General features: G+C 36.6%; 1 protein-coding gene across 6 annotated transcripts in view; it reads right to left on the reverse strand.

Moving 5' to 3' along the window:
- Positions 1–27,499, reverse strand: part of ENOX1 (ecto-NOX disulfide-thiol exchanger 1) — a 561,055-nt gene that overhangs the window by 264,601 nt on the left and 268,955 nt on the right. For all 6 annotated transcript variants that reach the window (XM_045076639.1, XM_004759254.3, XM_045076640.1 and 3 more), the window contains one exon: positions 13,181–13,327. The gene's annotated coding sequence lies outside the window, so the exon portion shown is untranslated. The remainder of the gene's footprint in view (positions 1–13,180; positions 13,328–27,499) is intronic.

Genomic DNA, 27,499 nt, shown 5'->3' on the forward strand with positions numbered 1-27,499 from the left:
GATGATCACATGGTTTTTGCCCTTTTTTTTCTATTAATATGGTATCTTAAATTGATTAACTTTTGAATGTTGTACTAGCCTTGCATTCCTGAGATAAATCCCACTTGCCCATGGTGTATAATTCTCTTCACATGTTGTTTCATTCCTAAATAATATTGGTCTGTAGCTTTCTTATATTTGTTCGATTCTGGCATCAAGATAATACTATAATTAGAGTTTTTTATGTTAGCAGTAAGCAATTAGGAGATAAAAAAATCAAAATTTCACCTGAAGTATTAAAAATACTTAAAATTCTTAGTAATATGAAATAAGAAGCATATAAGAATTTTACACAAAAAACTACCAAATATTGCTGATAAATACTAAAGAAGACCTATCAAAATGGAGAAGGTACATATGCTTATGAATTGTGCTTATGAATTACGCTCATTATTGATGATACTCAAATCTTCCCAAATTGAGACTTAGATTTAATATATTCCCAATAAGAGCCCCACTAAGTTGATTATTGTTAGAAACTGGCAAGCTAATTCTAAAATGTATATAAAATTTCATAACAACTAAGAAAGCTAAACCAATATTGTAAAAGAAGAACAAAGATAGAAGGCATATATATATATATGTGTGTGTGTGTGTGTGTGTGTGTGTGTGTGTATTTTATATAGTAAACCTCAAAAATAGAAGTACAAACAACCCAATATAGATATGGGAAAATAATTTAATGGACATTTTATGAAGGAAGATATATGAATGCCCAGTAAGCACATAAAGAAGTTTTCCAGATATGAATCATCAAGAAAAATGCATATTAGATAAGGAAGTACCACTAAAAACCCATCAGAGTGGCTAAAAGTCAAAAGACTGGTAATACCAAATGTTGAGGATATAGAACAACCAAAACTATCATATACTGTATGTAGGGATGTAAAATGGTGCAACTGCTTTGGACAAAGACCTGTAATTTCTTGTAAAACTGAGTATGTACCTTCTATGACTTAAATTCCACTCTTCAATAGTGACTTAATGGAAATGAAAGGCTCCGTTTACAAAAGGACTTGTTCAGGAATGCTCATAATAACTTCATTTATTAAAGTCAAACCTGCAAAGAGCAAAGGTGTTCATCTATTGAAGAATGGATCAATGAACCATGGCATATTTATGGAATACAATATCAGTCCCCAGGAAATAGAAATGTACAGCAAAGGAAACAGTCACCAAACCTAAAAGACAACCTACAGAATGGGAGAAGATTTTTGCAAATGTTTTATCAGATGAAGATGGATATCTGAAATCTATAAAGAACTTAACTCAATACCTGAAGAATAACCCAGTCAAGAAATGAGCAGATGACATGAACAGACACTTCTCCAAAGAAGACATATAAATGGCCAACAGACACATGAAAAAGTGCTCAACATCACTCGATATCAGGGAAATACAAATCAAAACCACAGTGAGATACCGCCTCACATCAGTCAGAATGGCTAAAATTAATCAGTCAAGAAGTGACAGGTGTTGGCGAGGATGCAGAGAAAGGGAAACCCTCCTACATTGTTGGTGGGAATGCAAGCTGGTGCAGCCACTCTGGAAAACAGTATGGAGGTTCCTCAAAATTTGAAAATAGAGCTACCCTATGACCCAGAAATCACACTACTGGGTATTTACTCCAAAGATACAGATGTAGTGATCTGAAGGGGCACGTGTACCTGAATGTTTATAGCAGCAATGTCCACAACAGCTGAACTGTGGAAAGAGTCCAGATGTCTATCAACAGATGAGTAGATAAAAATGTGGTGTGTATGTATCTGTGAATATATACACATACATACAATGGATATTACTCAGCCATCAAAAAAAAAGAAAGAAAGAAATCTTGCCATTTGCAACAATGTGGATGGAACTAGAGGGTATCTAAGTGAAATAAGTAATTAGAGAAAATTATCATATGATTTCACTCATATGTGGAATTTAAGAAACAAAACAGAGGAGCATAGAGAAAGGGAAGGAAAAATAAAACAAGATTTGATCAGAGAGGGAGACAAACCATAAGAGACTCTTAACCATAGGAAGAAAACTGGGGATTGCTGGAGGGAAGAGGGTGAGGGTATGGGGTTACAGGATCATGGGCATTAAGGAGGGCATGGGATGTAATGAGCACTGGTGTTATATACGACTGATGAATCACTGAACTCTACCTCTGAAGCGAATACAGTATATGTTAATTAAGTGAACTTAAATAAAAATTTAAAAATTAGAAAAAAAAAAAGAAATGCATTGATAAACTCAGGAACAGAGTAATCTCAAAAACATTATATTATTTGAAAGAAACCTGACACAGAAGAATATGCAGTATATGATTCTGGTTACATGAAGTTCTAAAACAGAAGTGATTTACTCTGGATGTGAAGAGGGCTGGGGATTTGCTGGGAAAGGGTATGAGGAAATTTTCTGAGGTGATACAGATTTGAGCACATTTGTCAGAACTTACAGAAATGTATACTTAAGATCTGTGTATTTTATGTAAATATCAATTTTGCCTAAAAAAAGAATTATTAAATAAAACATAAAGTTTGAATTCTAGTAATGATATATAACCCAAAGTATTTTGGGGGAAAGGGTAGTGATGTCTACAACTTACGTATTAAAATGGGTCCAAAAGTGGGATGGATTCATAGATGGCTAGAAGGACGGAAGGATAGTGGTGGGTACATGAGTGTTCACTAAACATTTCTTTCTGCCTTTTTGTATGGTTAAAGATTTTCATAATAAAATGATGCAAAAGAAAAAAATTCTTAAAAACGTAGTCTTTCATAATAAATAATAAGTGAATTTTAAAAAATCAAAAGGAAAAAAGAAAGCAATCCCAGTCCTGTAAAATACTAACCAGGTGAATTTGGCAAACTATTTAATAGTCTAAGTGTAAATTTCCTTATTTATAAAATGTAATGGGATAAATAATACCTCATATAAAGGATTGGTAAAGGACTGGACTTGCTGATATATGTAAAGAACAGTTCCTGAGATAAATAAGCACTAAGTAAATGTTTTAGCAACTATTTTTAGTGAGCGTGGAGTGCCTGTGGCCATAAACCCACAAAAATAAGATGTCTCAAAAACAGAAGAGGAGGACTGTGTTTGCACATTTCGTGAAAGCAGTTGTTATGCTTGTTGCATAGATAAAGTCAGATTCACTGTGATTTTTTCCAATGCATGAATGTCATTTATTAGGATTTCAAAGTGAATGAGTTAGTAGAAAGGAAATACTATATTTTTGAAAACCCATAAAGCGTATTTTTAGAAATGGTATTTCCTTGACTTTCATTCCAGGAAAATGCTAACACACGGCATGAAGCATGCTGGGCCCAGAAAAGCGAGCCTGCCAGATGCCACAGCAATAAATAGAGTGAGTCCTTGGAGAGGAAGCGTAAAGCAAGAACATGTAGCATTATGTCTCCCAAACACTTCCCATCTGGTATTTAGCCCACTGAAGTCATGGGGTTTTGGGAAATTCACCCTTGTAGGCCACTTTTAATTAATTTTCTTATTTATTTGTTCAGCAAACACTTAAATCACAGCCTTTCGGCACCGTTCTACTATGCATCGCCCTCCAGGACCTAACCAAAATGAAGGTGGATAAGGTAATCTTGGGGGGAAAAGTTCTGAGTGCAGTAAAAGAAGAAAATAGTACTATTTACACCCCGCCACCTCCTTTTCAGGATTCACTTTAAAAATACGATTTTTAGCATTTTTAATCAATAGATGAAGCAACTGAATGTTTTCCTAAGTGACAGAAATTCTCAGACAGGAAAGAAGGTAGCAGAATTTATGTGGGTTATAGCCTACTTTGCTGAGAAGTGTATAAATAAAAATACGTTTTTATAAATGATATTTTCTATAGTGCTTATAAACATCATTTTTATAAATGGTTATTGTAAATGGAAGTGGAATGTCTTCATGTTATATCTTTTACTAAATTGAAATGTAGCAATGTTTCTAATAAGAAAACTGACCTCTAGAATGTTGAAAATTGTTTCATCTTATTATTGCTGCTGTTTGGGGGGTTGTCAAATATATATACTTTTGATAATTCCAAGAAACTGTGATTAATGGATTTTTGCCCAGGATTTTAAAACAACAAAAGAAATTCTTTTAAAAGAAAGGAAAAGTACATTCCATTCCCTCAACTCATCTTTATTTTGGGATTATACTTTCTCTACTAAAATTGAAGATGGAATTTCTAACAGTGATGGCATTGTTCAGTAAATAGCACTCCTTTGTGTGTGTGAAACATTTCAAATGAATGGAAATGGTCTCCGACTTTTTAATCTGGAAAACTTTCACCTATAGTATTTATTCAAATCTTGTCCATATTTTCAGGGAAGAATTTAGAAAAATGCCTTTCTCATAAAAATATGTCATTCCCTTGGGTCTATTTAAAAAGGAACTCCCTTTCCTACCTCCAGTTTGGGGGCACACACACACACACACACACAAACCCAATACTATCAATAGAAGCTAAAGATAAAATTAAAGAGACATTGGCAGCATGCCAGATTCTGGGATAAGAGGGAAGAGAAAGCTGGTTGGCAGTCACCTCTCCCAGCTCTTATCTTTTTCTCCCACTTCTCTTTTGGGCTGGGGCGCTGGGATGTCCATACTATATGACCTCTTTCTTGAGTGGAGATGCAAGCTGGGAGTCAAGTGTCCTGTGCTTTAATGTCTTATTATCCTTCCCCTCGAGTGAAACCTTACTGCTGAGGGGAAATAAAACGTTACATTTAAATGAAAACAGTCACTTGGAAATCATCTTTCTGGGTTCCATCACTGATACACCTGTAATTTTAAAACAGCCTTTTAATTTAAATAGTAAAAATTTGTCAGACAAGTATATCAAGGAGATCATACTCAAAGTTTACCACTGACTTTAGGCTAATCTACTGTTTTCTAGATTAATACACATTGCTGGGCACCTGGGTGGCTCATTTGGTTAAGCATCTGCCTTTGGGTCAGGTCAGCATCTGCTTGGGGGCTTGGATGGAACCCCCACAGTGGGCTCCCCAGTCAGCAGGGAGCCTGCTTCTCCCTCTACCTCTGCCAGCCCCCACTTGTGCTCTCTCTCAAATAAATAAAATCTTTTAAAAAATTAATATACATTGTTAAGAATGGTAAAAGGCCAAACTTCTGTAATTCCTCTCAGTGTGGATCATCTTAGAATAAAATTATTAGGAAGAAGTTAGGGATTCATGAAGCAGGATAGAGAGGGTTTATGTTGTTCTTGAGATTTTTTACTACTGTATTTACTACTGTATCTACTTGAGAGGTTATAACTATACTGAGATTAAACATCACATAATTCCAACAAGTGTGCTGTCTCTGATTCACCCAGGCTAGGCAGGTTTCCTCATGTTAATTTTGTCTCTCTTACAATCATCCTCAAAATTCTTTGTCCTTCCTTAATTATTTATATCTTTATCTCAAGTAGTAAGAGCACACTTGAAATTTACAAATTTGCTAGGTTCCTAACACTTATTAGTTCTGTTTTCTGCCTAGACTTGTTAAGCTAATTTTGTCTTCAACACATTCAGGAATAATGCATCACTTATTTTTACATTTTGCATAGTTGTTTCTATTTTGAAGAATCCAAATTTAGGTTTCAATTTGCTCAAAATGAAGTTGCTGATCAAATCTGAATCAAAAACCAGACTGATTTTTTTACTCTTTTCCATTCCATTTCAAATGTTAACATACGTTCTCAAATAACATTTGGAAAACTTATAATCCAACATTACAACCAACTGTCTTTCTCCCAAGCCAGGGGTGGCCTGGTTATTTCTTTTCTTTAAAAAAAAAAAAATTCTATGGACTCTGATATAAAATAAAAGAAATATAAAGGGATGACAGCAGGCCTATTACTACTGGGTACATTTCCTCATTTTCTTCTGAGGCTCCGTGGGGCTGGGATTAGAACCCTGCTGTCCCACTCCAGCTCCTGGGAAGATCAGCCCAAAGAGGAAGGGAAGAAGGCTACCAATTTGGTGACAACTGGAGCAGAGTCCCAGTGCAACGTGGTGAAGGCAGATAGATGGATAAAGCAGATATCTCATTTTCTAAAGCAATATCTGCCAAAATGAAAGGTGCACGATTTGCTGGAATTCCACACTTACTAACAAATATGCCAAATGAGAATTGGGGTCATCTGCAGATCTATCATTATCATGGGTACTGATACAACTCATAATTTAATGTTAGAAGATAGCCCTAATGATCTCACACTGGGAATATTTGTACTACCAGAACAATCTTAAAAACAGATTGAAGATTGAAAGCATTTCCCTGCTCATTCCAGACATACAGCAAAGCCTGAGTATTATGGGGAGGGCCAGCAGAGCAGCTATAGGTAATGTGTGCAGGCACTTCTGACAGAAGCTCTATTTTCTGAAGACGTACACTCAGGTACAAAAGTCGGCTGAAAACTAAACGTGGCCCAAATTTCAACTTAGTAGAACTCCATCAAATACAAAGAAAAATAAAGGTTAAGCGTGGGGGAGGGGGACCCTATGGACTTGACTTTCAGAAAAGACCACAGCATTGCTTGCAAGGGAGAACAAAGGAAATCTCAATTCTTATTAATCTTTTTATATAGAAAATTACATTTGGCAAGTGGTAAGAAAATTTACAGTATAATAATTTCCAGCATCTTGAAGGGACTAAATAATTAAAAAGTGTGAGAATTGAACCCAGGAAAGGTTCCACAATTCTAGAAATAATTGCTTTACTCCTGAATTTCTCCAAGTTGCATTTTTTTAGTGGTGTCAACTGGGTCAGCCCATTGTCGTATACAGAAATATGATTTACCAAAAAAAAAAAAAAAAAAGCTTTAATCCCTTAGAATAACAAAACAAAACCAAATATGAGAGTGCACCAAACTCTAATAAACAGAGCTGTTACAATTTTAAGGAATTAGACACTAGTTTGGCAGCCCGGAAAGATCTGGGAACCCCGAAACTGAGACTTAAATCTAATAACTCTCAAAAATTAATGCTCTCAGTTAACTCTGATCTTTTATTTGTGCTTATACTTCAGTTTTCAGTCACAGGAGGTCGAAATGTTGAAGCTAAGTGTTCTGGTAGATGAAAGATGATTACTAGGAAGGCTAAAATACCTCCAAGTCAAATGACCACATAACCTCTACAAATATTTATTACTGTAACCTCTACAACAATTTATTACCCTGTTTATTCATTCAACCATTCGACAAAGATTTTTTTGGCACACGCTAGGCAAAACACTCACAAGACAGCCCCAAAATCTACTAAAAAAGTACAAATATGTATTCTTTTGAGGATTTTGGTAGTACCCCTTTTTTGAAAGCACCATACACTAAACAAACATTTAACCGATCTGGAAATTTTTAACATTATATCTACCTTTTAAAAAAATTCATATGTGGGGAGCCTGGGTGGCTCAATGGGTTAAGCCTCTGCCTTCGGCTCAGGTCATGATCCCAGAGTCCTGGGATTGAGTCCCACATCGGGCTCTCTGCTCAGCAGAGAGCCTACTTCCCCCTCTCTCTGCCTGCCTCTCTGCCTACTCGTGATCTCTGTCTATCAAATAAATAAAATCTTTAAAAAGAAAAACAAATTCATATGCATTTTTCTAATGTTGTTATGAAACCAAGAGATGAAATGTTTGCTTGCTCCAATGGAAAAGGAATGGCTTCTAGAACTAGGGGCCCCCTGCGATGGTGGAGGATAAAACCCCGTGCAAATTTACTTGAAAAACTCTCTCTTGTGGATGCCAACTGAAGGTCAGAATCTGAGGGCTGGAAAGGAATCCCTTCTTCCTTCTTGCATTCTCTCTCTGTCTTTGGTCTATTTCTTCTGTCTTTTCTCACAGTCTGGACACACTTATCCTTGAGTGAGATGGAATGGGCGAAGCCACATTAGAAAATGCCCGTCAGAAAAATCAGGAGGGAAAGAGGAAGGCACATCTACCAGAAACAACAGAGCAAGAAGTAGAAGAGTTTGCTGACAAGAAGGAAGAAAAGGTTTATTTACAGAATTTAAAAAACAAGTATTTCCCAAGGGCCTATTCCAGTGGCAGGCAGGATATAGCCATACCACGTACGAAACCCTATGTCCTCTGTGAACAATAAAAGATTAAAAAAAAAAAAAAGAAGCCTGTAAATGCTCTGTTATGAGACAGTAGATATTTGGGAGACTAAACAATAATTAACTACTAAGAATAAGCCAGATGTCACATAATTTTAAAAAGTGTTGAGAAAAAAAAAAGTGTTGAGTTAAAACAAGTTGCAAAGGTACAAATTCAGTATGATCTCCCCCATTTAAAAATAATATTCCAATATATACAGGGACAGACTTATATTAGTTATGGATATATATCTATATGTCAACATCTATGCCTCCATAACCAGTATATATAATATGATATAACACAATATAAATGGAACAATAGGCAACAATTTTATTAGTGTTAATATTACCTCTGGGCAATGGATGAATAGGAAGGAGGGTGATTTTTTTTTTTAGCTTAAAAAAAAAAAAAGAAATCCAAAGCAAATATAATAATATAAATATATTAAAATATGGGGATGGATATATAGGCTTTTAAATTTTTCCATAGGTTTAAACTACTTCATAATAAAAAATGTATTTTTAAAAATTTTGTGGTTTAAAAGAAAGATGTGGTAGAAATTTAGGCAATTAGAACAAACTATTCTTGTAAGTCCAATTTTCTTACTTTTGAGCCTGGAATATACAAGGCTGATTATTTTCCATCTTTAGCAGGAGGAACAATGGAGAGTTAATGTAGAAGAAAAGACTGTCCTTGATATGATAAGTCAGTGGCACTTTTGGAAAATGAATGGTAATTTCCAGATGGAAGTGAATTATCTGAACATAATTATATTGAATCCTCTAGGTTTAAAAGAGTGTTTCAATCATATACTATCCATGTAAGTCACTCTTTTCTTCCTTATGGGGTGTGAATGTGAGGTTTAAGGCATGGATACCACATTTTCACTGCTGCTAAAAATGTATAATTAGAGTCTGGATTTGGGAATAGCAATTTAAACATTTAAAGTATTGATTAGTTTTCAAGACCACACTCAACTTTTTTTTTTTTTAAACCCCTCATGAATTCTGCCTGTTCTTTCAAAATTACCATTAAGCATTTTCCTAATGTAATTCCAAGGAGCTCACTTGGTCTGAGGTACTCTAGCAGGAAGGAAACTTGAAAACATTTTATTAACTTTGGATCATTTGCAATTCTTAGAATTAATAGCAAAGAGCCAGAGAGTTTTTTGTTTTTGTTTTTGTTTTTTTTACATCATAATGTCAAATAAGCCTGAAATGTTTCACTAGTGAGGTGAGAGTCATGAGATATATTGTTAAATATGAGGGGTGAAAATATATCACAGACACAAGTGGTATTACTCAGTACACATTTTTCTGAAAAAGTAGTCTCCATGCATGAGGATTAGATATATACCCACAGTAAGAGGGCATATTGACCTATAATTTTCAATATTACATCCTTGTATTTTTTATTATATGCCATTTTTCAGCTAGCAGAGGAACATGGTCTCATAAAGCTAATATTTATTCTTCCATGTTTATACAGCTAGTACTGCATTTCAGGAAATGAAAAACTCTGAGAAGTCAAATTTAACTTGGTGTCTTGTGCACAAAAGACAGAACAGGAAAATCACCATGTTTAAAGAATCTGGCTGAGGAACTCAGTCATAAAGCTTTCAATAATTAAATAACATAAGATAAGGGAAGCCTTTGATGCTATTATTTCTCTCTTCAGACATGTCTGCATTTTTGGATATGATAAATCTTCTCATGTAGGATTCCTCAGTTTACTAGAAAACAGAGTCCTCTAGTCCAGTCTATTTTCATAAACTCTGTACTTAACATGTGTATTTTGTAAGAAGGTAAGGCAGATATTAAGTATAAACTATTACAACTCAGATACTCCTACTTAGAATTGTATCTGTAAGTCATGAACACATCTCATTTTGTTCATAAGTAACTTCTGTACTAGGGAATTATATGATTTCTTATGTCAATTTAAAAAAAATTCATAGTGAATGAGATTTTATTTTTCTATGAAAAGGTACCTATATTATGATAAATGTCTCAGGAAAGCAGAGCCATTTTAAAAAACATTTCAGAGAGAGAGGGAGAGAGCTCTACATGTTACATATTACAATATATTTCTAGGATGAGCTTTTTTGAAAAAGATTTCCTATTTTAGAGAGAGCACATATGCACATGAGAGTAAAGGGGGGGCAGAAGGTGGGGGAGAGAGAGAATCTCAAGCAGACTCCCTGCTAAGTGCAGTGCCCAAAGAGGGGCTCGATTTCACAATCCCACGACCTGAGCTGAAATCAGGAGTCTGACGCTTAACCGACAGAGCTACCCAGTAGCCCCAAGAAATCAGAGCCTTAACAGACTGTCTGGGGGAGAAATTTCCTGAAGCTCAATTGTTTCTACATTCTTTCAATTTACAACTTTCCTTGGGACCTTGGAAGGATCCAGAAAGATAAAAGGCATCAAGTCATTTCCCCATTCTCTGCTTGAAGCATGGAGTAGGAGTCATCAATAAGCAAGTGAGGGAGAAAGGAGAAATGCTGACAGAGGGTGGGCGAGGCAGGGGATACTGGACTGCAGGGAGGGAGAGTTTCAGCTTCCGTCAAGAGCCCTTTCACCTCCCCAGAAACTGATCCTGGAACTTCTGGGGGAGCCCGTGACATGGAGTAGGAAGTTGAAACTAGGGTACGCAGTGAAAAGCAAGGGAAGAAATACTCCTTTGTTAATTAGTTAACCTTTTTCAGTCTCCACTCAGATGTCAGCTTTTCTACTTTTTTCTCTTTCGGTAACTGAACTAACACCTCTGCAACATCAACCTCACTATTTCCTCTGGGGTCTAGGTCCTGTCTTTTCTTTAAATCCTCAGAGCTATCGTCTCTTTGCTATTTTCCTGCACTGAGTTCTGGTATTATCTTTCCCATAGCCATGTTCCCACATCAAACAACACTGATGTCATTTAAACACTAAACCAGAAATTCTAGTTTATACATGCATGTCACTGTTCCTGGAGAGCTGAGAAATAAATGTAAGCCCAGAATAGAAGTATGATGGAGTGGGCAGAGAATGGTACCCAGTGTTAAAAACTGGGATTTAGGTCCAGCCCTACCCTTTGCTCAACTCTGCCAGTGTCAGCATCTTCAATCCTAAGTGAGGAGTTTGTGGTCTGGGCAGTCCTGGTCCTCTGCAGCCAGATGGGAAGGAGGTCAGAAACTGGTGATCTACTGCAATGACTGGAGGCTGAGGGAGCTAATTACTCTTTGGTTCCTGGAAACCAGGGCCATTGGCCATTCTAAAACTCACGGGACAATCTTGCATCATAAAGAACTGCCCCCGCTGAAATGTCAATACTGGCCCCACTGAGAAACACTAACAGATGATGTTTAATGCTCCTTCAATCAGTCTGGATTCCTAATCTTAAATGGATCATAGAGATCTTCAGAGTCTCAGAAAAAAACTGTGAGGATAAGTAAATTTTTGGATTATACAATTTCATAGAAAAAGTTCATAAAATGGGTTCCTTTCTCCTGACGAGGAAAAGGATGATTTGAGAACCGAGTCTTTGATGAGACAGGAGGGGTCTGATGAGTAAATTCTCTCTCTCCCTGGGAGAAGGATGCATTGTCATGCTTGGTGGTCAGGGATTGCTTTGGCTTTCTTGACAACAGGGTTTCTAAGAACAGAGACTCTATTAGGTTTCAAAAGGAAAGAGGAAACCTAGGTATGAAGGTTGGAAGACAAATAGATTCTCATTGGTTTTAGACAGTTCAAGTGGGATCTTTCTTACAGACGAGTAAAGAATGTTTAGGTAACTTCTAAAGTCCTTTCTAGCACTTCTGTTTCTATGGATACACTTATTAGGTTTCTACACCCTACAATTTACTACCAAATGGACTGACTGGAGAGTTAAAGGTGGAGGCACAACTTCCCATCCGCCATCCCTCTCTCCCAGTACGTCCTGTGTGCCTCACCCTTCAACGTGAACCAATCAGGCCTCCCAGTGAGGAAGGGTGCAGCGGGAGAACTGGAATCTGGCCCAGCACTGCAGTGAAATCTACTTTGATTTCTCAGCAGAAATAAAAGAAATAAGAAGAAAACCCACAGAAAAGGGCCATTAGAGGAAAAAACATTTGGTCACTGTAGACAGAATAAAAGTCCAACCAAATGAAATAAACACCTTTGGAAAAGACATGTCATTCTAGGGAAAGTATGATGTTGCTTCTTCCTTGTTCTTCATTGAGTTTTTGTCCACTCAGTGGGACCAAGCTTTACCCTCTCCCCTTATTTTCCACCTATGAAAGATGCATGGGTTGAATTCAGCCTTTAGGTAGGTCTTTGTCGGAAAGTACTTTCAAAATAAAAGTATTTTCCTTGGTACGATCTCAACAGCAAAACATGTACTTCCAAAATAAGATGTTTGCTTTGCTAGCAAGCTTTTTTTATTGAATAAGCAACATTATTGTTAGCAAATTTTTAAGCTGTTAATATATACATATTAAAAAGCAATAACAACAACCCTGTTCTATCATTATAAATCACAGGGTGAGTTCCCCTTGGTAGACCTAATTGAAAACAGTCAGGCCATTGAGTCTTTCTAATTGAAAAGCTGTTGTCATCATCATCATCATCATCATCATCGTCATAGTTGATACTGACCAATGCAGTTTTGATTTTTTAATGCTTCAAGATATAATTTATCTACAAGTTCTCTAAGTGATATTACTTAGATACTCAATTAGATATCAATTAGATACTCAATATAAATTTATTGAATCTACTCAGAATTTATGAATGAAAAGACAGGTTTTTTTAAGCCAATGTGGGGGATATTTTATTTCTAATATCCTTATAACATCCTACAGAGCATATGATAATAAGTATGAGAAGTAGAATATCAAATTTCTTTTCATTTGTATCTATCTCCCAAGGAAATCAAAGGATTATAATCTGTACATAATCTATTTTAGAGTTCTTATTACAGTAGAGCAAGATTATGATCCATTTAAAAAAATCTGTCAAAATTAATAATATCTTCTCTAAGAAAAATAGAAAATATGAACACAAACCTTAAGATCTCCAGCAGATCAGAAGACAAATATGTTCTCTGGGGACCTGGTTGAAACAATATATTCACAAAAGTCTTTTAAATGGAAGCTGTTCACAGAGGGAGTCCCACAGAAGATAACAGTGTGGCTCTGACATGCCAGATGCTTCTGGAAGGAAAGAAAAGCACACTATTAGGAAATATCCAAGTAATCCAGTCTCAGCCATCATGGTTTGTATTAAAACCTACTGCTATTATTAATATAATGATTCATTTCTGTTATCTTATACCCGCCCCCCCCCAAATCTTAGTCACAAATGGCAGGGTCAGACGGTACTCTCTCAGTCCTGTATCTAAAAACCTTTAAAGATGAGGCGTATTGAAGAACTGCGCCTGGGGGATGGATACAGAGGGAGCAACTCTGGTATTTAGGGAGTGCCCACCAGCACAGTGAGGGGCTCGGTGAGGGGCTGCTTATATCTGGGCTCTTCATCTGAACCACGGGCCCGCCAGCGGAGAGTACTGGCTGCATTTCACAGATGAGAAAAATGAAGTACAGACTCCTGAGGTCAGGCTTAGAACCTGGGTCTGTCTAAGCCCCAAGGCTTCAGGGCTGGCTTTTTCCCTCTTTCACTCTGTGGCCTATGTGGTTTAGAGAAAACATTTCACAAGCAGAATTGACAAGACAATAGACAAAGGCTGCAATTTATTAAATTAATTCAAATATCATCAAATTCAGACATTTTCTTTCCTAATTTGCTTTAGTTTTATGTATAATCCTGTCTTAATTTAGTCACAGAAATACAGACTCTCCATTCTAAACAGGGCAGCTTGTCTCCCATTTTGTTCTTTAGGTAAGGAGAGAAAAGCCACTGGCAACTCCGCAGCTCCCTTGTTAAGACCGCCATGTCCGTTTGTGTGCTGTGCACCATCTGGGGGATGCTGTCCTCTTCCTCTGGGGTCTCTGCCTCACCCCCTGTTCCTTCCCCAGGACAGCAAAAGGGGAGGGTGTGCCTACTACAGGTGGGGCTGGAAGCAGCTTCCATGGCATCTCTGAGTGCTATTACTGTATCTCCTCATGGCCACATCCTTCTGAAGGTGACCGGGCGGGAAGGCTCAGCGGGACACCATCTAGATTTCCATTCTCCTTCTTAGTTAAACAGCAACGTGTCTCCGGTTGCTCCAGTGCCAACACAGAGCAACCCTCAGCTTACCCTCCACCGGAGGTCCCAGCACCCCCTCTCACAGCATGTTTCAGGGTCACTGCCCACCAATTAACCACGTCAAAACCTCCCTTGAAGTTCCAGCTTTTAATGCCACTGACTTCTGAGTACTGGGACTTTTAGTTCATATCCACACCACATTTGGGAAGCTCCTCAAAAAGGCTGGAGAATGGTGGAGCAGGAAGGTCACATGTAACTGTAAAAAAACCTTATTTTATTTTTGGCAACAAAAGCTTAAGTCATGAATAAAGGACGGGGGAAACGATTGATAGTACTTTCAGAGTTCTGTAGGACTGGAGTCTGGGATTATTACATAGGGGAAAAAGAAAAAAGAACATAGCCAAACAGAGCTAGTTTATCTTTGCTTAAGAGAAAGAGGAAGAGCTTGACAAAGAACTGGGAAAAGGAAGTGTTTGGACCATAGGATCTAACCTAAATGACAGGGATAAAAATAAACAGAAACTCTTCTTAAACATCTCATATACTAGCATTCTGTTTTCTTCATATCCCAAAGCAAAGTTTTAGGAGATATGCCTGTACACCCTGCTTCCCATAAAATCCAAATGGCAGTTTTCAAATATTCACTCGGCCACTGCTGACTGCTCATTTCTTTATGAGTCAATCAGTAAGTCAGCAAACTCCAGGAATATGGAAATAAGCAAGGTAGTCTTCCTCTCATACCTGTTAACTTTCTTGCAGGGGAATGTGAGTAGGATGTCAAAAATTTTAAGAAGGCAGTCCTAATAACTGTTTGAAATAATGTGGTCTGGGGGCACCTGGGTGGCTCAGTGGGTTAAGCCTCTTCCTTCGGCTCAGGTCCTGATCCCAGGGAGCCTGCTTCCCCCCTCTCTCTGCCTACTTGTGATCTCTCTCTCTCTTTCTACCAAATAAATAAGTAAAATCTTTAAAAAAAAAAAAAAGAAAGAAAGAAAGAAAAAAGAAAAGAAAGCAAGAAAGAATGGGGTCTGGACCAGACTGCCTAAGGGTGCTCCTGTTTCATCACTTACCAGCCATCTGACCTGGGGCAAGGTATTTAACTCTTTACCCTTAGCTTTCTCATCTACCAAATGCAGAAATGATATATCTCCCATGCAGATTTTTTGGGATCATGAAGTCAGATCACCTAGAGAAAGCGTTTGGCACAATGAGTGGCACATAGTAAGAACCCAGCAAATATTAGGGAGAAGTAATATTCCTGCTGTGTAGCAGACCATGATGATGTCAGCAAGGCAAAAAGTGCTCCAAAGCTTCAGTGAGTTGGAATCCTCTCTGTAGGGGCTGAAGGCAATCAAGAAGGCAGCAGTGGAAAGGTAACATTCAAGAGCCACCATAAGTAAACACGCACAAATGACTAGGCTTTTACAAAAATCCTCTTTAAGCTAGAAAATGAGCTACTTTAGGAAAAAAAAAATAGGTCCATGAAATTAAACATTATTTCCCAGGATATGGTGTGAAAGTAGATATCTACCATAACAACAGCCAGGGAATGATACAAAGAAGAAAATCTATGTATTGTTACTAAGAAAGATACTGTATCTTGCCGAATCCTGTTTTACTCAACTGTAATCCAAAATGACAGCATGGCTTTTAATGGAACTTGGCAAGCTCTAGACATACCACTTTAAAACTTAGCTTCAAATTTAAATCACAGGGCTTGTGACTCAAATCTCCAATGTGACCTTTACAGAGTACTGTTCAAGAAAACATGTCTGTCATTGTGCAGAGAAACTATACACCCTTTTATTCTGGGAAGTATAATGAAAAGATGTACTATATTGTTATAAGCACAGAGCCACAGAATGATTGTGACTTTGATTCTTGAGAAGCAATGAAAACAAAGACTTTATTTGATTTTGCATCATTCATTTAGAAATGTTGTCTTCTTCCATTAATGAATATTCTTATTCCCCCCTACTCTGGACTTTTTAACTCAAAAGAAGCTTAGCAGGAATCCCATCATTTATAGATTTAAAATGCAGTCCCTCTGTAGTCTCTTTTCAAGGGCTTACTGAACTATGCTACTTTGTCCTTTGCCAGACACATACACCATTGCACTAAACAGAAGAGCTAGAAGCACAGTGGCTTGAATTCTCCCACATCCCCCACCTGCTTTATGGCCCAGGGAGGTCTGCATTAGGAGAATGAATGAGCCTACAAAGCTTCTGGTAGCATCGTTCCCTTCTCACCCTTCTCCGTCCCTTCCACTGAGTTGGGAAATCCTACCAATGCTTCTTCCCATTCATCCAACTCATGACGTTATACTTTATGTACTTCCCTAAGCTTCTAGTTGGTTTTCTTTCTTGTAGCTCATCCTGAAAACAGTTCAGAGATCAGTCATCCTCTCTGACTGGTCTAGGGTAGTAACAAATATTTGGAAAAAAAATGAATGAATGACTACATAAATGAAATAAAATGCAACCCTAACTATGTATATTCACTACAGAAGAACCTACAATGGTGTCCTATTGTCTCAAGGATGAGTTCTAAGTTCCTCAAATCATGACCTATTTGGTGACTGGAATGGTGATTTTACAGAGTTGGAGAAGAAGACCAGAGTGTGAACTCCAGAGTTGCAAACTTGAAATTCTGTAGTGTGGCTCAGAGCTTCTGGCAGGGTTTTGATTTGGATTGATGTAGTGTGTGTTCCTAAAAATGAATGCGGCATCAGTGGTCAAAATTAGGGGAGGGGGAAGGGCAGGACTGCCGCAGAGAGTGAATTTGAGAGAAAGCAGTGAAAATACTGAGGAAGGACTAGACAGGAGAAAAAGACAGGGAACAGAAGAAATTCCATCAATTCGGTAGAATTCATAATAAGAGAAGTGGTAAAAAAAAAAAATTAAGAATAGTTTGAGCCTTAGCCTATAAGAACACTGACAAAATGTAGAATTCAAGAAAGGATCTGGCATGTGTCTGCATGCCTGGGGAGTGGAAAGCAATAATGAACTCTCCTTGGAGGTGCGGAGTTTGAGAAATGTGACATTCCTTCCTATGCTTATGAATACTGCAAACCCAAGCTTTGATAAATCCTTCCCCAAAGACCAGTTCCGAATTTCAAAGACGAGGTCTTTCTTTTTTTCCAACTGGGATATAATTTACATATAGTAAATGGCACAGATCTTCAGTATACAGTTCGGTGAGCTTTGTCAAAGATACACTCCCAAGTAACCTACATACCAGTTAAGATAAAGAGCATTTCCATCACCCTAGAAAGTTCTTTTCCAGGCAAGTCCTCCCAAAAGGGGAGTTCTGATTTGTGTCACTAAAGATAGTTCTGTCTATATGTGAACTACATATATATAGAATCATATGGTATACATTCTTTTTTGTCTGGCTTCCTTCACTCAACATAATAATGATGATTTATTCTTGTTTTTAAATCTATTAGTTAATTTATGAGAATTACTCCATTGCGTAAATGTGTAGTATTCCATTGTATGAAAACACCATGCTCGTATTGACAGACATTTCAGGCTGATCCAGTCTGGGCCATTATACACAAAGCTATTAAGAACTTCTTATTCAAGGTTTTTTTTTTTTTTTTTTGATGGCTATATCCTCTCATTTTCTCATGTAAATAACTGGGCATGAGGTTGCTCAGCATAGGGCAGGTACATTTTGGATTTCAAAGAAATCACCAGTTTTCCAAACATGACTGTACTGTTTTACCCCTCACCAGCACTGTAGGACTCTCTGCTTCCCCACGTCCTCACGAGCATTTGGTGTCATCAGTGCTTTTACTTTTAGTTATTCTAGTGGGCATCAAGTAGTACTTATATTTCCATTTCCCTTATGACTAATAATGTCCTTATTACAACTTCAAATGTGTTTTGTATTTTGTATTTTCTTCTGTGAAGGTTTTGTTCAAGTCATTTGCCCTTTAGGGGAAGGATGTTCTTTGTCTTTTTAAATTATGTTGTAAAAGTTTCTTTATATATTCTGAATTCAATTCCTTTGTCATATATATGTATTACAAATTATTTTTCCAGTTTGTGGCTTCTCTATTAACAATGTCTGTTCATGAGCAGGAGTTTTTTATTTTGGCAAAGTCCCCTTTATCAGGTTTTTTCCAAGAGTGTTAGTGCTTTTGGTACCTTGAGGTACTGTTGTCATCTTTTTAAAAAAATACTCCTACATTTTTTTTTCTAGAAGCTTTACAGTTTTTGTTTTCATGTAAAAAATCTATGATATATCCTGAATTAATTTCTGTGTGAGGTAAGCATTAAGTTTCATTTTGTTTCAATACAGTTAATAAATTTCTCCAATACCATTTGTTGATAAGCCTTTCCTTTATCGCACGAAATTGCTTTGGTGCTTTTGTTGAAAATCAACTAACTACATAATTGCTTCTTTCCTGATAGCTGATTCTGCTCCACTGATCGACTTTTCTATCCTTATTTAATACCGTATTTTCTTAACTATTGATGATTTTATGTAAGTCTTATAATCAGGGAGTAAGAGTCCCCCAATACTGACATTCTTTTTTTAAAAAAAAGTTTGACTCAGTAGAAAAAAAAAAAAAGGAAAAAATGTTTTAATTCTTTTAAGTCCTTGTACTGCCATACAAATTTTAACTTGTCAATTTTTACCAATAAGCTTTTTTGGTAGAAGAACAATAAAACCTTTTGGGACTATGTTACATCTGTCCATTATTTTGGGGAAAAAACAACATTTTAACAATGCTGAGTCTTCCATTCTAGAACATAGTATATCTCTCCCCACTTATTTACATCTTCTTTAATTTTTCTCAGAAATGTTTTACAATTTTCAGTGTATAGGTCATGTACTTATTTATTTAAATATATTACTACTTTATGATTTTGATACTAATGTAATTGGCTTTGCTTTAAATTCCACTTCCTAATTTTTCTTAGTGTATAGAAATAGAACTGATATTTTGCATTGACCTCGTATCCTGAAACCGTGCTAAATTCAATACATTTTCGCTAAGTTCAAATAGGTCTTTTTAGGTCCCTTAGGATTTTCTAGATACACAATCATGCCCTTTGCAAATAGAGACAATTTAAGTACTTCTTCCTTTCCAATCTGTAAGCTTTAAAAATTTCTTTAACTGGTTAACTCTATTGCATTGGGTAGGATTTCCAGTACAGTGTTAAACAGAATTAGTGAGAATAGACACCCATGCATTCTTCCTGATTTAGGAGGAAAGCATTCTCTGTTTCAACATTGTTAGTTGCAGATTTTTCAAAGACTTTCTTTATCAGGTTAAGGATGATTCCTTTTATTTGTAGTTTTGCTGAGAGTTTTTATTGTGACTTGGTGCTAAATTCTGTCAAATGCTGTTTCTGAATCTATTGACATCATCATATGATTTTTATCCTGTATGTGGACTGATTTTTTAATTTTAATGTTAATGCATACTTGCATAATTGGAATAAATTCAATTTGGTCAAGACATATCATTGTTTAAATATATCACTGCATTCTATTCCTAATTGTGGGTCAAATATTTTTGTGTCTATGGTCATTAGGGGCATCAATGTGCAACTTTCTTTTAGAGTGTTGCTTCTCAGGACTTAGTATTCAAGTTACGCAGGTCTCAGAAAATGATTTGGGAAGTGTTGTCTCTAATTCAGATTTGTATTATTTCTTTAAAAATTTGAAGGAATGCACTAGTGAAACCAGCTGGATCTGAATTTTTCTTTGTGGGAAGGCATTTAATTATAAATTCAACTTACTTAACAAATATAGAGCTATGTCCGCTTTCTATTTCTTCTTATATCAAAGTTAGTAGATTTTATCTTACTAAACAAGAAATTTATCTATTCCATCTAAGATGACTTTGTCTCTTACTGCTTCTTACATCATATAATAACAATTCCTGAACTTGCTTCTTTTCCTATCTCTTTCACTTGACTAAACTATATGCATCTCTCCTGGCTTTCTTCTTGATGTATTTAGCTAAATGTTATTTTTCCTTTTCTGTAAGCTTCTGTAGCCCTTACTAATTTAATATTGTGGTGCTCTATTTTTTGGTTATCTTTCAATAGTTTATTTTATCTCTGAAAATAGATAGAATCCTTGAAGGCAGAAATTTCTTCAACTTCATTGTTCTCCATACCATCAAACACAATTTTTTAACATTAAATAAATGTTATGAGATTATTGATTTGTCTACTCTGTGGTTTACCCCGAACATCTATTGTGGATAAGTTTGGAGCATCTTATAATGCCAGGAAGCATGGAAGTGTTAAAAATAATGATACTAATAAAAACTATTATTCAGCATGTCGAAAGGCAAAGGAGCCAACCTGAAAGAGTTCCCAATGGCCAATAGGAGAAACAAAATAAATAATGATAACTTTAGACTATGTAACCCAAAACTAAAATAAATAGCCATGAGTCCATAATGACATAAAAATGATTGAATAAACAAATAAATATGAGAAAAGAGAGAAGTCTTCTTACAGAATTTCAAATAAAAAATGTAAAAGGAACGAGGGAAACAGAAAATAATTAGAACAACCAGTAGTAAATGCTACAGAAAATATTTAATGATGAATACTAAAATTAGTGGGCAAAAACTTAAAGAAGAGCATGATAGTTAAATAGCCTCTAAAGTAGCCCCTCTAAAATATTAAAAATGACCTTAATAGTTTTAACATATGTCCAAAATATTTTGATACTCTTCTACCCAAGAGGTGCAACTTAATTTCTTTCCACTTGACTGTATGCTAGATTTAGTAACTTGTTCTAAATGAATATAATACTGAAAAAGAAAAGAGTAACTGTGAAGGAAATGGGCAGACATTACCTCATTCAGGTGATCAAGATTCATACCATCAGTAAAAGTCTTGTTGATATCATGTGCCTTTGATATAACAAAAAGGGTACTTCACCTCTGTGGTTCCCTAGAATCCCAAAACTCTTGTTTAATCATGGGAAAACATCAGGTAATAAAAAGTGAGGAAAATTCTATAAGATATCTGATCAATACTCTTCAAAACTTTCAGGGTCATGAAAGACAGGGGAAAACTATGGAATTGTCATAGATTGGAGAAAACTATGGGGACATGATGCCTGTGGTATCTTAGATGGGATCCTGGAACAGAAAAAAGACAGAAATGAAAAATCAGTGAAGTCCAAATAAAGTATGGAGTATACGGAAGGTTGTTTTGTTTTTGTTTTTTTTTTAATTTTATTTATTTGAGAGAGAGAAAGCATGAGTAGAGGGGAGGGGAAGAGGCAGAGGGACAAGGAGACTTACCACTGAGTGGGAGCCAAACTTGGGACTCAATCCCAGGACCCCAAGATCATGACCTGAGCTGAAGGCAGATGCCTAACTGACTGAGTCACCCAGAGGCTCCCCTGCCCCCCCCCATTTTTTTTAAAACATGCAACTAGTTGATACAAATCTAATAGGATTTGTTAAAATCAGTCACATCTAAGAATACACCTGAAATGTTCTTGTATAAAATATCACACAAAGAAAACAAGATTTATCAATGTCTAAAAAAGTTGGTTTGTTCAGAGATAATTTGACATTACCATAAAAAGTGTTTCCTGAGACATAAGGAAATGCAACATTATTTTTCTTGAACTCTTTTAGCTCAGTATTTTCCACTTAATAAAATAGCTGAGGATCTGAAACTGAGAAAATATATTTGAGTACAAACAGCTTATGAAACTCAATACTTTTTTTCTTTTTTCCCCCCCTTTTTTGCATCATCAAGAGGGTATTACTGAATTCACAGCCAACTTGCCCACTCAGCATGCATTTCAGATGGGAGACAGACTTCTATATGGAAGTCTGTATGCCTGCAGTGTTCAAACATGGGCACACAGTTTTCTCCCCATTCTCTGTAGTAATTTAATCTTCCTAAGAGCAAAAGAGGTCACCAGCCTCCATAGACCAAAGGGACTAAAGTCATAGGAAGGGGAAAGCATCAGTTAAGCATCCAACTCCTGATTTAGGCTCAGGTCATGATCTCGGGGTCCTAAGAGTGAGCCCTGGGTTGGGCTCCCCACCATGAGGAGTTTGCTTGGTCCCATACCCTCTGGCACTCCCCCTGCTCATGCTATTTTTCTCAAATAAATGAATCTTAAAAAAATAAAGTATGGTTTTGATAAATGTACTAAGGTTAAGTAACCAAGGCACAGGTACCATTAAGGGGGTCTGAATGAAGAGTATACAGAAACTACCTGTATTATCTTTCTAATTCTTTGGTAAAGTAAAACTATTTCAAAATGAAAAGGTTGTTTTTCTTTTTAAATTAAAAAAAAAAAAAAACATCTATTGAATCAGACCACATATTTATGTTTGGATTCACTGGAAGTCTGTGCTCAATTATTAATAGTTGAATTTATGCCCCCTTTTGTGAAATACTAGGTTGAATTTATAACTACACTTAAACAATTTTAGGAAATGGGCTAAACAAGAGTAATTTATTAGTAACATCATCAGTAATAGCCATAACAACTATATCCAAGAAGACACAGGCTACCATTAGAGAAGTAAATAATAAAAGTCAATATCCAAAGCCATTGTCACTCCAAAAGTCTCTTACGAAATAAATAAATAAATAAACTTACAGATATTCTTTGGTCAGGAAGTACCAAAATATTTTACATTTTAATTTCTTAAGCAACTTAAAAAACATAAGAAACTTATACTGGTTCTTAATGATAACATACAGGCAGATTATACAATGAAAAACAAAAGCAATTAGAAACTATAGGAAAACAAAAAGCTACATAACATAAGACAATGTTATCATAATATACTACTTGGATTAGCAGTTGAGTGACACATATTCATAGTAATTTTTAAAAAGATTTTATTTATTTATTTGATACAGAGAGAGAGTGAGACAGCAAGCGAGGGAATACAAACAGGGGGAGTCTGAGAGGGAGAAGCAGGCTTCCCACTGAGCAGGGAGCCTGATACGGGGCTGGATCCCAGGACTCTGGGATCATGACCTGAGCCATAGGTAGACGCTTAACGACTGAGCCACCCAGGTGCCTCTCTTAATAATTTTTTATTGATTTTAAAGCTTTAGAATCAATCTACAGACATAACACTGAAGCCTTAATATGGCTAAAAATAGAATATAAATGTAGAATTAACAGTACAAATGAGAGAAACAAGAAGATATTAAAAAGAAAAGTTATGGAAAGGGCAATATTTTCATCTTACTATGTAAGAAATCATTAGATACTATCTAAAGTTAAGAGAGAAATACAGAAATAAGTTTATTATTTTAGGGATGCCTGGGTGGCTCAGTCGTTAAGTGTCTACCTTTGGTTCAGGTCACAATTCTGGGGTCCTGGGATGGAGTCCTGCATCAGGCTCTCTGCTCAGTGGGGAGTCTGCTTCTCACTCTCCCTCTACTCCTCCCCTCTGCTTGTGCACTCTTTCTTTCAAATAAACAAAATCTTTTTTTTTTTTTTAAAGAAATAAGTATATTATTGTAAGGTGCATAGATAATAAGAGAACTAAAAAAAGGGAGTATATTGAGAATAGGGAGCAAGTGGCACAAATAAGCTAGATCCTTATCTATGTGGTAGTAACCCAACAGATCCTTTTGTGTCCTAAGACTCAATTACCAAAGTGGGGGAGGGTGATTCCCCCTACATCATCAAAGGTACCTGAAGATACCAGCAGGGTGTCTAATAATTGAACTTAATTCTGATACCATCTACTTGGAGATGGTATCCGAATCTACAGGTTAATGGTTTCATCCTACAGGCCTGCCTTCCCCTGACTCACTTCAGATGATAGTTGCAAGATTGGGTCTTTACTTCTTTCAGACCCACACACTGGAGGGTCCCACGACCACCTCCTTGGACCTCAGATGCCTGTCACAAGTCCAGATTTTTACCTGTACTTCTGACCAACTGGCTATAAACCAGAGGTTCCCAAGGCCTTCTCCTTGGGTTCGATTAATTTGCTAAAACTTCTCACAGAATTCGGTGAAACATCTTACTAGATTATCAGTTTATTATAAAAGGATATAATTCAGAAACAGCCAAATGGAAGAGATGAGAGAACCAAATATGGGGAAAAGAGTAGAACGTCCATGTTCTCCGAATGCACCACTCTCCCCAATCTCCACGCATTCACTGATAAGGAAGCTCCTGGAACCCTGTCCTTTGGGTTTTTATGGAGGCTTCATCACATAGGCATGAGTGAGTAAATCATGAGTCATTGTCAATATATTCAACCTCCAGTCCCTCATCTCCTCCCAGGAAATCAGGGGTTGAAAATGAAAGTTCTGATCTTCTATTTATAGTTGATTCCCAGGTGCTTCCAAACTTCACCACATGAACATAAACCCAGCTGTGGTAGAAAGGGGTTTATTCAGAATAATAAGACACCCATTTCGCCTTCATGGATATGAAGCAGATTTCAGAAACGTGGGAAAAGATCAAATATTATAACCGAAGACACTCCTATTGCTCTTATCACTCAGGAAATTTCAAGAGTTTTGGGAGCTGTAAGCCAGGAACCACAGACAAAGACCACACATGAGAAATATATATTTGGTCAATCGGATGATTGATATATATTTCTTATAAATCACACAGTATTACAACTGATAATATCTAAATTTCTTAAATCAGGAATTGGTGGTTATAAACACACACACACACTCACTCACACTTGATTTAGCCAATATTACAAATCTATTTAGAACTTTAAAAGCACTAACAAGCATATAAACACAGAAACAGAAGAATTACAAGCTTTTCTCTGGGCAGTAACTCTGGAGGTGGAATCCAGAACTACAGTTTTTCATTATAAGCCTACTGTATTTTTCAATTTTTAAAAGCATATATATGTATTTTATTGATGAAAGTAAAAGTGAAATATTTATTTGGAAATCCTCCAACTAGACTATGCTTCATGGTGCAGCCCTCAGCATTTAAATAAGCTTTTGGATTTCAGAAATTAAAATACAACATTTTTAAACCTGAAATAGAAATAACTGCTACAGATTCTACTCTGTGGCAGACAATATCACAGAAACAATTTAGAACACATGACAAAATCGCCTACTTCAGGTTATTAGGTGTTAAAGATATTAAAAACTGTGGTTAGAATATTTGTGAGAAAATAAGAAGTAGGTAAATCCCAGCCCTTGATGACTCTCCACGATGGTACCTAACACATATTACAGAAAGGGTCACATTGGTTTTAATAGCTCACTAACACAACAATAGAAGACTGCTTAAATTGGACCCGTCCTGGGATATCCTGCGCCTGTCATTTATTCCCTCTGTGATTTCCAGTGAGCCAGGTGACAAACTGCCCATCAGAATGAGAATCTGTGAGCCATATCCCCAACTTTCATTTCTAGGACACAATACCTCCACCATCAAACATCATAGAGCTCAAATGACTTCAGGCATACTATGACACCGCAGAATTTATGTCACCTGAAATTAGGGATGTACCTGATATGACATGAATTTGAATTTTCTGGATATAACAACTGCTCTCTGTGATAGAGATGTGAAAAAAAGTAAAGTGAAGTGGGAAATTTTAAAAAGAGACAAATGTCAAAATAAGAACGATTGTAGAATCTGTAGATGGTATTCTCATTCATCTTCAAATTTCCTTGGCTCCATGTTTAAACATTTCAAATGAAAGAGTTTTTCCAATGTCATTCGATACAGGCAAACATCTGAAATTCAACAGCAGACTTTGAATACTTTCCATCTTATAGGAGCTTTAAAAATGAATGCTGGCTTGCTTTTCCTAAAGAAAAAAAATATGGGCTTTTATCCCCATTCTGACTGAGAATCTTCCAGCTGTGGCTAAGTTTCCCGATGTAAGTTCTCAGAGTTGGACAGTCCTCTATCTAAAAACCCCTTTTTAGCAAAAATTAGGTCCCAGAAAATTTCCAAGTTGTAACAGACTTCAGATTTCTGTTGGAAGTCATTATGGAAAGAATTATCTGTACCTATATGTAGGTATAACTAGAAGAGGACAGTCTCCATAATGTTTTTGTAATAGAAAAACAATTAAGAAGTAAATAATGTATAAATGTTTTAAGATTGCCTTGCTGTGAATGAAATCAGAGCTTAAAGGGATTTCAGATCATGACTCGTGAGCTTTCACAAGCCTTCCAGAAACAGGAAAGGCAAAGATTTAGCTGCCCAGCTAGCCTACACTGTTGTTTCTGATGCCTTCACATGTAGCAGTGGTTGTTACCATTATAATTACTATTCAATCTTTTAAGTAAAGTGCCATGATAACAAGGACGTTGTCTCATTTACTACAGTATTCCATAATCTAGAAGAGTGTCTGACATAGAATAGGTATTCCACAAGTTTCTTAAATGAATAACTTCCTTATAATTTCATTGTAAAGAGCAAAGGAACAAGTTCCTGTGAAAGTGCTTTGCAAAGTCGAAAACACTCTAAGACGGGAGTTATCATTGTTGTTTTTCAGCATAATCTAGATCCCGCTGGGACCAGTGCCTACAGCTCTGACAGCCATTCCCGGCACTTTGGATCCTGCTGCTGGGCTACGAAATCAGACTCACCTACCAGGGAGAGGCAGAAGGGCACCGTTTTCAGAGCCTAAATGAAAACGCTGCTTCTACCACTCAGGACTCACTTCTTGGGTGAATGACCTTGAGCCGGTTATTTAAAACTCTGTGCTTAGATCACTCACCCGTAAACGAGGCGCTGTAACAGAGCCTAACTAGTAGGGCTGTTGTGAGAATTAGATGGGTTACTCTGCACAACTCGCAGAAAACAAGGCCCCGTGTACAGAAAGCGCTAAGTGCCACCGTGAGAGCTGAGGCTACAACTTCCGTTACTATAGGGATTCTGGAAACACAGAAGGAAATTCAGTAATGTCTGTGCTGTGATTTTCTTTTAAACTAATGCCATACAAGTTTAAGGACAGATTTTTTTTTTTTTTTAAATTCCTGAATTCCTCTGAAGTTTCAGTATGATGCACTACTCTTCTCCATATTTAGCTCCTAAAGGAGCCCCGTGGAGCCTCGGCTCAGTAGGCTATGTTTTGGGGGAGAATATGGATATTAGCGGAGGCATTGACTCACAGAGGAAGATTCAGGGTCTCTATTCACTCTTTGTGCGTTTTTCAAAGCACATTGCTCAATGTGTTTTCACTTCCATGAAGGCCT

Source organism: Mustela putorius, unplaced genomic scaffold (assembly GCF_011764305.1).
Source record: "Mustela putorius furo isolate JIRA1106 unplaced genomic scaffold, ASM1176430v1.1 tig00000179_pilon_pilon_pilon, whole genome shotgun sequence".
Classification (NCBI taxonomy): Eukaryota; Metazoa; Chordata; class Mammalia; order Carnivora; family Mustelidae; genus Mustela; species Mustela putorius.